Raw genomic sequence first — 11439 nt, 5'->3', positions numbered from 1 at the left:
AAATTGATACAGCCACTATGGAGAACAGTAGGGAGGTTCCTTAAAAAAAAAAAAAATAGAATTACCATATGACCCAGCAATCCCACTGCTGGGCATATACCCTGAGAAAACCATAATTCAAAAAGATACATGTACCACAATGTTCACTGCAGCTCTATTTACAATAGCCAGGACATGGAAGCAACCTAAATGTCCATCAACAGATGAATGGATAAAGAAGATGTGGCACATATATGCAATGGAATATTACTCAGCCATAAAAAGAAACAAAATTGAGTTATTTGTAGTGAGGTGGATGGACCTAGAGTCTGTCATACAGAGTGAAGTAAGTCAGAAAGAGAAAAACGAATGCCGTATGCTAACGCATATATATAGAATCTAAAAAAAAAAAAAAAGTGGTCAGCTTTTACCTTCAGGTCTCCTTCTGGAATATTTCTCTTCCCAGATGCCTCTTACTCGTGGAATATTTGTGTTATAAATTTTTTCCCTGGACACCTGGTGTGAATTTTTCAAAGACGTTTCACAAACTTTAATGTTATCTGAACTGATATAAGAAAGGGGAAAAAAAAGAAGCTAGACTTAAAATATGGCTTCAGTACTGATCGGTTTGATCTTCCCCAAATGAACTCGCTGCCTTTCCCTCCCGCCCTGAAGATGTTCTCCATGAAGGGAAAAGGAAGGGCAGTGATCCCTAAATCAATCGTCCACACTGGCTCTTACTTCCAATGTCACCTACAGCCCGAAAATTCCGGGATTATAAACTCAACTATAACTTTGAATGTATCTCTGAAAAGAGTCTGCGATCAAAACAGGTAAATGCTGGACTTCTCTGGTGGCACAGTGGTTAAGAATCCGCCTGCCAACGCAGGGGACACGGGTTCGAGCCCTGGTCCGGGAAGATCCCACATGCCGTGGAGCAACTAAGCCCGTGCACCACAACTACTGAGCCTGCGCTCTAGAGCCTGCGAGTCACAACTACTGAGCCCACATGCCACAACTACTGAAGCCCGTGCACCTAGAGCCCATGCTCTGCAACAAGAGAAGCCACCGCAATGAGAAGCCCGCGCACCGCAACAAAGAGTAGCCCCCACTCGCCGCAACTAGAGAAAGCCCGCGCATAGCAATGAAGACCCAATGCAGCTAAAACTAAATAAATAAATTAATTAATTGATTAAATTTTTTTTAAAAACAGGTAAACGCTGCCCCATGTATATCAGTGTCCTCAGGTGGGAGGGAAAAAATAGTATTTTCATAACACAAACTACAAAGCAGAACTCTCGAAATAAATTTTTAGGGTTTGCAGATAATCAGGAAATTTCAATTACAGGTATACCCCTGGGGGTCATATCAGAAGGTCCCAGGGAGTGTAATACTTTGATTTCTATGCAAATAATGAGATGGGTTTAAAGGTTATAAAATTCTGATCTGTTTTACAGCCTGGTTCTGTGGCTGTTAATAATAATAAATCATGTTTGTGGTCTTGAACCCTCTTACAAACCACATTAAAAATGATGTTATTTTTCATGAATGATGAGCAATTTTTCTTAGGAAAGAAAGTAGGAATTTAGAAGCCCACGATCTGCATTCTAGAACAGTCTAATGAAAGATGTGTTCAGTGAGCTCTCCCCAGCATGTTCTGTGATACAGATTCCCGTTAATCATCTTTGCTTCCCATTTTCCTGCTTGCTACTCTATTTTATTAGCTCATATACAAAATAGTTTAACCCAAATTTCCCCAGGCCTTAAACTCACACATGCAAAAAAAAAAAAAAAATCCTTTTCTTAAGGCAACAGAGAATATATAAAGCTTTTCCCTTGAAATTCTCTTCTCACATATTAAAAGACTACATTTGAAAAGGGTAAAATCATGACTCTCAAATAGATATAAAATGAACACCTATTAACTATATTATCTAACTCATTAATGATTGAAGCAACCGCTAAGATGTTAGCATCACTTCAAAGGAAAATCCAAAGAATCATGCATCTATGAGGCCACCAGGAATGCTGAAGTAAATTTGCTTAATAGATACAAACTGGCAAAACTGGTTGATATCCACAGGGAAATAATCATTCCACTGACTCTCCATCTCTGCCAGACAACATTTGCATTTCAATGGACAGAATTACAGATCTCAGTGTGAACAGTTCATAGAAAATGATTTCGTAAGCCAGATCCCAAAGGTCCTGAAATATGAACATGGCCAATTACTTGTGAAATGAACACCTGTCATTCTCAGGGTACAAAAACCATGTGAGATTTTTTTCCAAACCACTATGTTTGCTTCTATGGAAAAGCTTCTACTTAAAGATATGTATCTTCCTGAACTGGCAGAGCATTCCAGGAGAATTTAGCAGCATTGAACAAAGAAGTATTTCCAAGAAAAAAAACAAAACACTCATCGTACGTCATGGTGTAAATATGGCAAAAAGGAGGATGCAAATGTGAGAGCACAGGACAGTGAAAGAGAAGGAGGACAGACAGCAGCGAAGAGGGTGACCAGTCGGTGACGTCCTTGGTTCCGCCGTGACGGTGCCGGTTCCATGAAGGTTGTCAGAAAAGAAAATACAAGAAAGACTGGAAATGACGCTTCGGAAAACGAGCACATGACGGGGGAGGTCTCAGTGCCCGGATGTGAGAGAGAACAGCCCCAGGCTCTGTGCACGTGAGGGGACCCTTTGGCCGGCCGAGTCCCCCAGATGCGTTCTATGCTGTAAACAGGGGCCGAGGTGCCTGGGAACCGGTCTCGAATGCACTGCGCGGACAGCATTCTGGCAGGATCAGCCAGACCACTGGCCAGTCTGGCTGCTGATGTCCTTCCCCTGGGTCCTTGCCCCTTCAGAGCTCCTATGATCCCTAAAGAGTTCACGAAACCAACTTTCTTGACTCAACTGCATAAAGCCGCCAAGAAAGGTTGGTGCCCTCAACTTCCATCATTTTGGCTGCTCGGAATCTCTTCCCGCGTACCTCAGTTTCACCTGATTTCACTCCAGCGGGTCTCTCCTCGCTCTCCCTCTCTCTCAGGAGCTCCACATGAGCTGGGTCTAAGCTAATCGGTGCATTTTTGCTCCCTGACTGTTCACTGAAAGAGAAGCCCGTCGGTCCCTGGAGGAGGGAGGGGGTGAATACTCTCCATCACCCCCAGGAAAGCCCTGGAAGCTCCTTTGGCTCCTCGATGACCATGAACAGGAGCAGTCACTCTGCCCGCAGGGAGAGCCGTGCTCCTGCCCCAACGGAAAGTGCGCTGAGTCCAGGCTCAGAGACGTGAATGAGGGGTGACCACGGCCGTCGGTGGAGCGGCTGGAGGCCGGGCAGGAGCCCCCAGGACGGCTCAGGACCCTGGCCCTGCGGGGGCTGAAATCTGTGCAGAGTCTCAGGCCCTCCTGCGGCTGCAGCCCAGCCCGTCCTCCTCCAGCCCCTGAGCCAGCAGCTGTGATGGAGGCTCAGAGCTACCAGAGATGGAGAGTGAGCGCCTGGGGCGGGGGGCACCCCTGAAGTGCAGCACTTACGGGCGGAGCTTTTTCAGTGTGTGGTGTGGGCAGCAACCTCCCTTGGCTCTGCTCTTGGGAACCCCTCCTTCTCCTGATACCTGCCGACAGACCCCCAGAGTCGTCTGGAGGTTCTCAGATCAGAGCTCACTGGGAAGGGCTAAGAAAGATGTGATTTCTGTAGCGTGAGGAGGAGGAGACCTCAACATAAACCATTTAATTCAAAAAAGTGGGGTGAGACATGAGTTTGGAAACATCCTTTAAAACAAGCCTGAAGCCCTCCTTAGGTGTCATTTCATTGTCCCAGACACCCTGGAAAAGAGAACTCCCTCTCTTCCTTTAAGTAGCTCCCTATTGGTGGAGAAATGTTAAGAAAGCTTTAGGAAGTCAGATGTCCACTGCTGTCCCAAAGATCTTATACTCCAGACAAGTGTATGTTGTTACTGAGATTTCCCAATCTGTCTAAACAGAGGAATCTTGATGGAAAGTTACCATTTAAGTACAAACACCCAAGTTCTGTTTCAAATCAAATGGAAAAGACAATGAAATGAATATGCCAGTGGCCTTTGTTGACATCCATCGAAAGAGACAAGGAATTCTTGTTTCTTGAGGCATATCAGCAGAATCCTAAACCTTACACAGTATGGCATCACCAAGAGGACCGTGTCCTCATCCCTCCAGATAAACACAGATGGTGAACATCGGAAGTGGAGCAACCACGGGAGAGGTTCACAGCCTCTGGAAATCTGGACTAGAGAAATACAAGTCAAGTTGTAGTTGGAGCAACTCCAGAACAGCCGGCCCACCTGACTCACAGCACTTCCTGCCGTGGATGTGGCCAGCATGTCCTGAGAACTGCATTGATGATGATGATGATGATGGTGATGATGATGATGGTGGTGATGATGGTGATGGTGATGGTGATGATGGTGATGATGATGGTGATGATGATGGTGATGATGATGATGGTGATGGTGATGGTGATGATGGTGATGGTGATGGTGATGATGGTAATGATGATGGTGACGATGAGGGTGACGGTGATGATGATGGTGATGGTGATGGTGGTGATGATGGTAATGATGATGGTGATGATGGTGAAGGTGATGAAGGTGATGGTGGTGATGGTGATGATGGTGATGGTGATGCCATCTGCAGACAGCATCACAGGCCCCACTGGTCATGGGAGGAAGCTGAGGACAGAGACCTCTGGGAACTAGCCCAAGGTCACAGCTGGGTCTTGAACCCAGGGAGTTAGCTCCAGAGCCTGCACTCTGCCTGTGGGGAAAGCAGTGGCCTGGCTTAGCCCCAGGGGGGACCCAGAGGCTGACAAGGCAGCCGGCCTCCCCGTTGCACTCAGCGCCGGGACTGTCCGCAGGACGAAGTGCAGGAGAGGGGCTTATGGAGGAGAAGGCCCGGGTCCCTTCACGGCCTCCGGGAGGAGAGGAGGCAGGTCCTGTTGCCCAGACCCAGCAGGACAGGCGCTTGCATGCGGGTCTGTCCCGTGCTAGGCAGGAGGGCCACGCGGACATCTGCGAGTGATCGCGTCCTGCCCACAAATGAGGACAAGAGTCTTTGATGTGAACTATAAAAAGTTCCCGGATCAGCAACCTGTTATCATCGTGGATTGAATCACCAATCCGAGCATCAGCTGGGACATGCCTGGAAGGCCGTCCACCCTGCAAGTCCAAGGAGCCCAGGTCACCAGAAACTCCCTCCAGGGCTACACGCCAAGCACTCTCCCATCCCACCTTACTGCTTCCCAGAGGTAGGGGGTTCAAACCCGGGAAGGTCGGGCGAGCCCTGGGCGCATCTGGGCTGCACCAGACCGGCAGCAGGACCTCCGAGCCCAGAAGGTGGGTGGCCATGCCTTCTGGCCAGCTGCAGGACAGCTGAAGGGAGACGCCCTCCCCGGGGAGGCGGAGACTCAGAGATGATGGGGGCGCCCCACCCAGGGCTGTCCACAGCCGTATTCGGTTTCAGAAAGGCCGCTGGCCCTGGACTGACCCTGCGCCTGCTGCCTCCCCCTCAGCAAACAGGATGCACAGCCCCGAGCACCCAGGTGGGGAGCCGGGACAGACGGACATCTGTTCTCCATCGCGCAGAGAAAAGAGCCTCTGACTGACCCTACAGAGACCACGCCTCCCACCCGTGAAGCTGGAGTTGCCACGTGACTAAATTCTGGTCGGAGGTGCCAGGAGCCTCCCGCAGAGGAGCTGACGGGGGCCCCAGCCCCACTGCCCCCCGAGATGTGTGACATGGGGGGAGACAAGCAGAGCGCCATCTTGGGCTTGGAGGACAGGGTCCAGGTCCTGGACGGGCTGGTCCCCAGGGCCCCGCACGGCAAGGCTCGGGACTCTTCACCCCCAGAGAGAGAAAGAGCCCGCTGTTCAAGCTGCCGCCACGGGGGCTGGGGGGCGAGGACTGACGGTGATGGCGCCGTTTTACGGGAAGCCGAACCCCCTCCCACTGATGCGTCACCTTCCACGAGGCGACGCGGTGGGGCACTTATGGCGTCAGCCAGCACATGGAGGGAATGCCCGTCCCGCTGACGCCAACTTCTCTCTGGGAAGGCGCAGCTCAGACAAGAATTCCTGCCCCCAAATGCAGAAGGAAGCATCTGGTGATGACATGAAGGCGGTGCTGGCCATTTCCACATCCCACAGACCACGCGCCCTCCGCCTCTGCCACTCCTCTTCTCAGGGCCACAGGCCAGACCGCCCGGTGACCTGAGCTCCCATCCCGGCGGCCAGGGCAGGGGTGCAGAGGGTCCCTGGAGCACTCCATCACCCGACATCCAGGGCGCGGGACCTGGGCAGTGGCGGAGTCAGGGGAACCGTCAGCGCCTCCTGGCCCTGGGTCTCCTACCTTTCTCCCCCCAGGGAGCATGTGAGAACAGAAGCTGGCAGCACCCAGGGCTGCAGGGCCATCAAACCAGCCAATCCCATCCTCATCCCCCCACGGAACCAAGGGTCACCCACCCTCTTGGACCATAAGCCTGTCCCCGCCAAGGCCCCCGGTTGTTTGCTCCCGGGTGCAGCCCCGTGGGTCGCCTGCTGTGCTGCCCCCTCCCCGGTAGCGAGCGCACGTGACTGACACCCACGTGGGTCTCACCCAGGAGTGTCGCCTATAACCCTAGTGCTACTCACGCACTGGACTGCAGCAGGCGACGTGCCGGCCCCGAGGTGACTGTGCATTTACACGCCCGCAGCTGTGCCGTTTCCGCATGGACCGCGGAGGAGCACACGACCAGCAGTGGGCTCATCCCAGCATCCCTCCTCCATGGGGTCCAAAGCCTGGCCCTCCTCCCATCCTGCCTGTTCTTAGACACGGGCCCTGACCCACCCATCTCAGCACACCCACGCCCTCTTCTCCATCCTGGAGCTGTGGCGGGAAGTGAATGAGAACAGGTGGGAGTGGTTTGTATAAAAGCAAAGAACTAATATCACCCTGACCCCGGCTGCTTCTGGGGATGCTAAGGCCTCAGTGCGTGTCCGTCTTGATTGGGTCTGTGCCCCTCCGCTCCCACCTCACCCCTCCCCCAACGCCACCCTCTGCTTGGCTTTGAGTTGACTCAGGAGGCCTGGAGGCCCCCAGCTGAGAGCAGGAATAACAAACCCACCTTCCCAGGGGGACGGGCGGGGCCGGACGAGGGGACGGAGGCACAGGTGGGCCAGTGGGAGGAGACCCCCGCCCAGGTAAGGAGCCGGCGGCCACTCAGCTCAATCGTCATCACCAAGGAAGGCACCCCTGAACTCTGAGTGTTCCCCAAAAGGCCCCATGACTGGAATTTATCAGCTTTTAATTGTCACCAGCTAAATCAAATTATCCATCTGACCGGAAGCCACCGTATCAAACTCTGGCCTGAATCCTGCTCCAAACTCCCTCGGAAGAAATGGAAACTCCAGAGTTTGTGCCGCAGAATCGCATGTGCTCAGGACGTTGTTTATCCACATCCCTTCCCCCTGCTCGCCTGGGTCACCCCACAAACAGCAAGCCGTTCCACCGGGGGCCCTGCAGACAGCACAAGATGGGGGGACGCCCCCTGATACGTGGTGGGTATTTCCTTCAAAACAAAGCGTCTTCAGTTTGGAAAGTGATTAATCTTAATTGTTTTTTCTGAATGGAGAACATACTAAGTCATACACTATGTTGGATTTTTTTCTTTAACCTACACATCAGTCATTCAACAAACATTTATTAGATGTCTGCTATGAGCCCAGAATACAGCAGTGAGCAAAACGGCGATTTCTCACCTTCACGGGATGGCTTTTCTAGTGCAGGGAGACAGACAATAAGCAAGACAAACGTACAAAATACGTGATATTTAGACTCCGGTATGTGTTACGGAGAAGAACAGAACATGGGAATCAGAAGGGCGGGAGGATGAGGGTTAGCGGCCAGTGTTTGAAAGTAAGGTGACTGCACAGGAGCCTCTGGCCTCGAAGCCCCTTTGCAAAGCTTAGAGGTCCTGGCGGCTCTGGCCCCATCCCAGCCAAGAGGCGAGAGTCCTGTTTAGACAGGCAGCGTCCTCCAGGCCACGTCGCCGTGGTCTCCCCGACACTGAGGCTGCCATTTGTCACCCCACGCCCGTTTGTGGGTCTGGTCCCCAACACGGACCTGGAAGCCGTCTGTCTGCTGGGCTGCCCTCTGCACTCCCATCCCCACTCCCACAGTTGCCTCAGCCTCCCGCCCAAGCTGGTGTGTCTTCACCTCCCTTTCCATCCTTGACTCCAACCCTCAGCTCATATCCTGAGGTTCAGGACTACCGCCAGCCCCAAGGGAAAGAGGTGTTTCCAGAATCCGGGCCGATGGGACATCAAGGAACAAGGCAGGCATCCTTCCCGCCTCCTTCCCAGCCCTGGTTTGGTCTCACCTGAGCAAGACAGGACTGGGGGAGGAGTCAAGGACCAGAAAGAGGACGTGTGGCGACGCTTGACGCCTCTCTGATGCCTTGGAGCGCAGCACCAGGCCAGCTCCATAGGAAGGCCGGGCCCCCCGAGGCCCTCACACGTGAAGGAGGGCAGATGGGTCCTTAATTCATCCCAAGGCCTCATTCTCAAACTCACTTCCCAGGGGCCAGTGCCCCCGACCTCCTGTGGTCCGTGAAGTTCTCACTCCCACTCCCAGCCCAGGATGCACCCAGGAAACGGGCACCCCACTGACAGAGGTCACACCTCAGGTGACGGCAGGGAAGGCCAGCGGGACGACGGCCCCTCCCGGGGGTCACGGGGCGCAGCCACCACTCAGCCCCGACCATCCCGCCACAGAGCACGACCTGCTCGGGTTTCTGGAGAGAAACTGGAAGTTAAGATGTTAGGGTTAAAAATCCCCTGATTTCGAATATTGGCAATGGTTTCAAAACTGTTTGAAACACGGCCCAGGTCATCCGTGGGCTGAAGGTGGTACAAGGGCCCCTTTGCAAGCTCAGAGCCAAGAGCGAACAGGACTTTGCAGCTTCATGACGACGTTCACCTGTGATCGGTCCTCCCAACTGCCCCATGAGGCTGGCGCAGACGTTACTACCGTGATCCCTGCATTATGGGCAACAAGCCTCGGCCGGTGAACAATGTTCCCCAAATCACAGTTTCCCCAAAATGCGGGGACACACCCGGGGCTCGTCCAGAGCTGTCTGACCCCAAGCCCCCTGTTAGCTCACAGTTTCCTGCGGGGCCGCAGTCTACCACGGGTGCTGCAAGATGATCCTAGGTCCACACAAGGAAGGGAAATAGGAGCACTTTCTAGTTAATAGTGATGGATCTCTTCTCAGGTCTATTTGAAAAATGTATGCCAAACACAAGATGTTATGGGACCTCCCTGGTGGTCCAGTGGTTAAGAATGTGCCTTCCAGTGCAGAGGACGCAGGATCTGTCCCTGGTCGGGGAACTAAGATCCCACACGCCACGGGGCAACTAAGCCTGTGTGCTCTGGAGCCCGCGTGCCACAACTAGAGAGCCAGTGCGCCACAACTACAGAGAAGCCCGCGCGCTGCAATGAAAGATCCCGCATGCTGCAACGAAGATCCCACACGCCGCAACTAAGACCCGATGCAGCCAAATAAATAAATAAATACAAATAAATAAATTTATTTTTAAAAAGTTATGTACGTTATTGCTTAAGACTTTACCCTCATCTTAAGAAATAATATAAATTTATTTTATTGAGTAATCTAAAAATATAGAACCACACATCAAAACCATGACTCACAAGCACGTTCCTTTTAATGAGTGGGCGTCAGCTCCTTCTGAACGAGAGGGAGAGGGAAGAGGAGAGGAAGGGGGGGAAGGAGGGAGGAGAGGAGGGGCATGACGGGGAGGGGGAGAAGGAGACGGAGGGGGAAGAAGAGGAGAAGAAGAAGGGGGGGAAGGAGGGAGGAGAGGAGGGGCATGACGGGGAGGGGGAGAAGGAGACAGAGGGGGAAGAAGAGGAGAAGAAGAAGGGGGGGGAAGGAGGGAGGAGAGGAGGGGCATGACGGGGAGGGGGAGAAGGAGACGGAGGGGGAAGAAGAGGAGAAGAAGAAGGGGGGGAAGGAGGGAGGAGAGGAGGGGCATGACGGGGAGGGGGAGAAGGAGACGGAGGGGGAAGAAGAGGAGAAGAAGAAGGGGGGGAAGGAGGGAGGAGAGGAGGGGCATGACGGGGAGGGGGAGAAGGAGACGGAGGGGAAGAAGAGGAGAAGAAGAAGGGGGGGAAGGAGGGAGGAGAGGAGGGGCATGACGGGGAGGGGGAGAAGGAGACGGAGGGGGAAGAAGAGGAGAAGAAGAAGGGGGGAAAGGAGGGAGGAGAGGAGGGGCATGACGGGGAGGGGGAGAAGGAGACGGAGGGGGAAGAAGAGGAGAAGAAGAAGGGGGGGAAGGAGGGAGGAGAGGAGGGGCATGACGGGGAGGGGGAGAAGGAGACGGAGGGGGAAGAAGAGGAGAAGAAGAAGGGGGGGAAGGAGGGAGGAGAGGAGGGGCATGACGGGGAGGGGGAGAAGGAGACGGAGGGGGAAGAAGAGGAGAAGAAGAAGGGGGGGAAGGAGGGAGGAGAGGAGGGGCATGACGGGGAGGGGGAGAAGGAGACGGAGGGGAAGAAGAGGAGAAGAAGAAGGGGGGGAAGGAGGGAGGAGAGGAGGGGCATGACGGGGAGGGGGAGAAGGAGACGGAGGGGGAAGAAGAGGAGAAGAAGAAGGGGGGGAAGAGGGAAGGGGGGCATGGGAAGGAAGGAGAGGAGGAGGAGAAGGGGGAGGTGGAGGAGAAGGGGGAGGAGAGGAGGGGCATGATGGGGGGAGAAGGAGAGGGAGAGGGAAGAGAAGAGGAAGGGGGGGGAAGGAGGGAGGAGAGGAGGGGCATGACGGGGAGGGGGAGAAGGAGACGGAGGGGGAAGAAGAGGAGAAGAAGAAGGGGGGGAAGGAGGGAGGAGAGGAGGGGCATGACGGGGAGGGGGAGAAGGAGACGGAGGGGGAAGAAGAGGAGAAGAAGAAGGGGGGGAAGGAGGGAGGAGAGGAGGGGCATGACGGGGAGGGGGAGAAGGAGACGGAGGGGGAAGAAGAGGAGAAGAAGAAGGGGGGGAAGGAGGGAGGAGAGGAGGGGCATGACGGGGAGGGGGAGAAGGAGACGGAGGGGGAAGAAGAGGAGAAGAAGAAGGGGGGGGAAGGAGGGAGGAGAGGAGGGGCATGACGGGGAGGGGGAGAAGGAGACGGAGGGGGAAGAAGAGGAGAAGAAGAAGGGGGGGAAGGAGGGAGGAGAGGAGGGGCATGATGGGGAGGGGGAGAAGGAGACGGAGGGGAAGAAGAGGAGAAGAAGAAGGGGGGGAAGGAGGGAGGAGAGGAGGGGCATGACGGGGAGGGGGAGAAGGAGACGGAGGGGGAAGAAGAGGAGAAGAAGAAGGGGGGGAAGGAGGGAGGAGAGGAGGGGCATGACGGGGAGGGGGAGAAGGAGACGGAGGGGGAAGAAGAGGAGAAGAAGAAGGTGG

Source organism: Eubalaena glacialis, chromosome 15, assembly GCF_028564815.1.
Source record: "Eubalaena glacialis isolate mEubGla1 chromosome 15, mEubGla1.1.hap2.+ XY, whole genome shotgun sequence".
NCBI classification, from domain to species: domain Eukaryota; kingdom Metazoa; phylum Chordata; class Mammalia; order Artiodactyla; family Balaenidae; genus Eubalaena; species Eubalaena glacialis.
The sequence above is the reverse complement of the archived record's forward strand: the minus strand, read 5'-3'. Positions refer to the sequence as shown.